General features: G+C 36.4%; 1 pseudogene; it reads left to right on the top strand.

Annotated features, from left to right (window-relative positions):
- Positions 1 to 815: 815 nt before the first annotated feature.
- LOC118981222 (40S ribosomal protein S4-like) lies at positions 816 to 1,563 on the top strand (annotated as a pseudogene).
- Positions 1,564 to 5,356: the final 3,793 nt, after the last annotated feature.

Genomic DNA, 5,356 nt, shown 5'->3' with positions numbered 1-5,356 from the left:
CTGTGCCGTGGTGCTGTCGTTCCCTGAGAGGGCGTGAGTGGGGAGGAAGGTGCTCCACAAGACGTCCTCCTCATCTGGGGAAGCCTCTATTTATTAGTGGGCTTTGGGCTGTTTTTAACATCTTGCTGTTAAAGTGTTGCCATTAAACATTCATGTATAACTTGATATTTTGATAATTTGGAATTTTGAGGGGAATGAGATTATATCTACAAGTTATGACTATTTTGTTAACATGCAAAACAATTTAATAATGTTTTTAAATATTGCTGGATGGCTTTCTGAACAGATGCACTGCTCATAGCTTACTGCCTGTTGTTAGTGCAGGGGTCTGTACACCCTCCCAGTGTACTGGGTTTTGATCATATAAATCAATTTTAGTTCATTTAAAAGATGGATCCTAGAGTTATTTACATATTGATTTCCATAATGAATGGTTAGCCTGTGTATTTTGTGTGTGTTCTTTTGCTGTATTTTTCATGCTACTTTGATATTTTTGATTGACAGTAGTGACGACCAACCTTCCACGCTGTAACACTCTCATACTTTCAAGCTTTTACCATGGGCTTTATTTCGTTGTACAATACAAGGTAAGAATTCACATAGTTCTTGATATTGATATCTCGTTATCCCAATAACATTCATTAAACAGCGAACCCTTTCCTGATTGGTATTCTTTTGGGTTACTGTTGTTTTCTGGTTTCAAGAACAAACATCTGCTACATCTGCTTCATTGGTTGTTTTTAAGGTATGTCACTAATTTATAGCAATTCCATGAAAATGTGTGGATCTATGCTTTTCCTGTGTCTAGCACAGCCATGGCTCATGGTCCCAAGAAGTATCTGAAGCACATGGCATCTCCAAAGCACTGATGCTGGATAAACTGACCGGTGTGTTTGCCCCCTGGCCACCGACTAGTCACCACAAGCTGAAAGAATGTGTCTCTCTCATCATTTTCTCAAGGAACAGACTTAAGTATGCCCTAACAGGAGATGAAGTAAAGAAGAGGTGCACACAACAGTTTATTAAGACTGATGGCATGGCCCAAAGCTATATAACCTCCCTTGCTGGCCTTATGGATGTGATCAGCATTGACAAGACCAGAGAGAATTTCTGTCTGATCTGTAACGCACCAAGGGTTGCTTTGCTGTTCATCGGATTACACCTGAGTAGGACAGGTACAAGTTGTACAAAGTGAGGAAGATCTTAGTGGACACAAAAGGAATCCCTCATCTGCAAACCCATGATGCTTGCCCCATACCCTGAGCCCCTCATCAAGGTGAATGACACTATTTAGACTGGAGACTAGCAAAATTACTGATTTCATCAAGTTTGACACTGGTAACCTGTGTGGTGACTGGAAATGCTAACCTGGGAAGAACTAGCACGATCACCAAAAAAGACCAACACCCTGGTTCTTTTGATGCAGTTCATGTGACAATGCCAATGGCAACAGGTTTGCCACCTGGCTCTCCAACACTTTTGTTGTTGGCAAAGGCAGCAGACCTTGGATTTCCCTTTGCTGTGGCAAGGGTATTGGGGCAAACAGAGCAGTGGGTGAAGTGAGTGAGGGGTGAGGGGGCACGATTGGAAGTCTTTGAACTCAATTAAAGACAATACAGCATGATCAACTGCCTTTTGGGGAAGAGGGAGCAAGGTTTTTGGTTTGGTTTTGTTTTAATTTACAGTTTCCTGCTATTCTTCTTTATAACATATAAAGCAAGCAATCTTAATAACTAAGTCAAAAATAAATGAATAAAATGTATGGATCTTCCTTATAACCAACTCCTTTGTGAAATTCATTAATATTTTGTAATAGGTCATATTATGTTTTCTTTTTTCTGTATTTGCTTCTCTTTGATTTTTTTTTCTTAAATGACAATGGACAACCTTCCTAGATGATAAGTAGAATCAATGACAAAGGGAAATTTGACATATGCCTATTTTTAAGCTGAACATTTTGAATGTTATTGCTAAGTGTGAATCACTATCAGCTTTAAAAATGCACACTCTTTACCAAATTAAGAAAGAAAAATTCCTAGAGTTTTAAGCAAGAAAATATTTTGCATTCAACTAAATGTATTTTTATACTTATTCATATAATTATATGACCTCTACTCTTTCCTGTTAACATGATAAATCATCTTCATAATTTTTATGTGTTATATTAACCTTGCATTCCTGAAGTAAGCCTAACTTGTTTATCAGTGATCATTTGTATTTAGATGTTAGAAATAATTTCACTTTTTTCTTCTTTTCTGCCTTTGCTACCTTACATCTTACCTTCCACTTTTCCCTCCCTCTCTTTTCTCTCCTCTTTTCTCTCTTTTTTCCTTTGCATCTATGCTGATAATTACAATTTACTATTTTGATGTTGGCCTTAGGCTTGGGAAACAAATCTATGATTAAATATAAAATTAGTTCAGAAAACATATCGTCTTTTCCACTTTTTTGAAACAACATGTAACAGAATAATTTATTTGAAAGAGCTGCCAATTCAGCAGGGCCAGCTACCTTTTTTCTCCTCTTCCTTTCTTTTTATGTTGAAATCGCTTTTTCTATTTTTTTCTATTTAGTTCTGTTGGCTTTTTCCTCTCTACTATAATAAGCCTATTGAAATAAACTATCTCTCGTGGTTAATTTTTTTGCTCAAGGGTGGAATAACAGAGGTGATTGGTGCTTGTGGACTATTTTTTTAAATCCTCATTTGAGAATACTTTTAAAATTGAATTTGGAGAGAGAGTAAGGGAGAGATAGGGAGAGAGAGAAAGAAACATCAATGTGAGAGAGAAACATCAATTGGTTGCCTCCAATACGTGCCTCAGCCAACATCAAACCCAGAACCTAGGCACATGCTCTGACCATGAATCCAACCCACAACCCTTTGGTGCATGGAATGGTGCTCCAACCAACAGAGCCACCTGGCCAGGGCTAGACTTCTTTTTAAAAAAATTCTTGCCCTGGCTGGTGTGGCTCAGTGGATTGAGTGCTGGCCTGGGAACTGAAAGGTTGCTGGTTTGATTCCTGGTCAAGGCATATGCCTGGGTTGTGGGCCGGGTCCCCAGTTGGGGGCGTGCGAGAGGCAACCAGTTGATGTTTCTCTTGCACATCGATGTTTCTTTCTTTCTTCTCCTTTCTCCTATGTCTAAAAATAAGTAAATAAAATATTTAAAAAATAAGTTCTCAGTAAATCTTGTAAGATGTTCTTTAGGAAGCTACACCAATAAGAATGAGACTTTGTATTTGTGCAGCTTCTGTTAACTTTTATAGTTCATGTTTTTGAAAACTCATTCATTTCATTTTGGTTAACAAGTGTTTTATTATGTAATTGAAAATAATATTTCTCCATTTCAGTAAGTTAAAATGTTTTATTTGAATTATAATAGCTTTATTCTGTTACTAAGTGTGAGTTTTCCTCTTATTTTAATGATTAATACTTTTCAAAAATGTCAAAGAACATCTCTGGCTGGATAGCTCAGTTGATTAGAGCATCGTTGCAATACACCAAAGTTGTGGGTGTGATCCTCAGTCAGGGCACATTGGAGAATCAAACAATAAATGTGTAGATAAATAGAACAACACATTGATGTTTTCCTGTCTCTCTCCCTCTTCTTCTTTAAATCAATAAATAAAAAACTGAAAAAATTTCAAAGAACCTCTTGTTATAGATACTACAACTTTTTCTACTTTATTTATGCTTAGTTTATTAGTTCTCCTTTTCCTAGTTTCTCTTGATGATTTTCTTCCTTTTAAAAAAGTTTAGAAAATTTATAAAATAAGAAAAATTAGGACCCATCTCCTAACCCAAAGATAATTTTGATTCATTTACTTACATATTATTTACATAATTATGTCAGCCATATGTATAGTTTTATATATTGTTGCACGTATGTGTGTACAGTATGAATAGATTATTTTAAATATATTAGAATTATGGAGCATATTTCTTTTCTGATGAAGGCTATTATTTAAGAGATTAGTTTTAAAAATTAAATTAATTCTATTGTTCTTTATTTCAAATTGCACTCTTTTTTACTTCGGAAATATGGTTAAGTATTGTAGAATCTGTTTCCTTTTTCTTCACACAATTTGTGCCTTTCTTTGTGGATATTTTTTTAAAATATTTTATTTATTTATCTTTAGAGGGGAAGGGAAGGAGAGAGGAAGGAAATATCAATGTATGGTTGCTTCTCGTGCATCCCCTGCAGGGAACTGGCTCCTGCTGGAAACTGGCCTGCAACCCAAGCATGTGCCCTGACTGGGAATCGAACCGCGATTGTCTGGTTCACAGGCCTGCGCTCAATTCACTGAGCTACACCAGCCAGGGCTGGATATTTTTGATAACCCTTTACACTAAAAAAGTGTCTGCTAATTCTACCTAATTTATTATGCCAATCAATTCCACACTTCATTAAATCTGGACCCACCCGATTTGTCTGGTAGGACACTGACGTTTGAAACTTCAGTACTATTTCTGCCTACTTTTTCCTCTCATGGTGGTCTGGTGTTCTCAGGCCTTGTTGTGTATTGTATCTTTTATTATTATAAAATGAGTTTATTTATTTCATCTTGAGGTAGCCACTCTTACTTTTTTTATAATCAAACAAGCATGCCATGTCCACCCTTCCTCTGTGGTCCCCAAACATGTTCCTCGGTATATGAGCTGGTTTACTGGGACTGCTATAACAGGGTGCCACATGCTGGGGGTTTAACCAAGGGAAATCTATTGTCTTGTAGTTCTGGAAGCTGGCAATCCAAGATCAAGGTGCTGGCAGGTTGGTTCCTTCTGAGGGCTGTGAGGGAAGGATCCAGGCCTGTCTCCTTGGCCAGTAGATGACCATCTTCTCCCTAATATCTCTTCATATTGTCTTCCTTCCATGTGTGAATCTGTTTCAAAATTTCCCCTCTTTATAAGGACACCAGTCATATTGGATTCAGGCTCATACTAATGACTTCATTTTAACTGGATTATCTCTGTAAGGATCCTGTCTCCAAATCAGGTCACTTTCTGAGGCACTGGGAGTTGGGACTTCAACATATGAATTAAGAAGTTAAACATTCAGTATATAATATTTTGAGGGGATATTTAATTCGATTCCATTTAATTCAATTCAATTTCACAAATCTTTATTAAGCACTCAACATGCATTGCGTTCAATAATTGAGTTAGTCATACTCTTTTTTTTGCATCTCTTTGTAAAATGTATCTTTATTTTTGCTACTTTTCTTTCATTCATAGGATATTTTGAAAAATTGATTTGAAAGAGAGGAATGAGAATCATCGATTTGTTGTTCCACTTATTTATGCATTCATTAGTTGATTCTTTTTTTAATATTCTTTACTGATCATGCTATTACA

The sequence above is a fragment of the Sturnira hondurensis genome, unplaced genomic scaffold (genome assembly GCF_014824575.4).
Source record: "Sturnira hondurensis isolate 20B ecotype Veracruz unplaced genomic scaffold, ASM1482457v3 Scaffold0023817, whole genome shotgun sequence".
Lineage (NCBI taxonomy): Eukaryota > Metazoa > Chordata > Mammalia > Chiroptera > Phyllostomidae > Sturnira > Sturnira hondurensis.
This window is presented reverse-complemented; position numbering and strand designations above follow the sequence as displayed.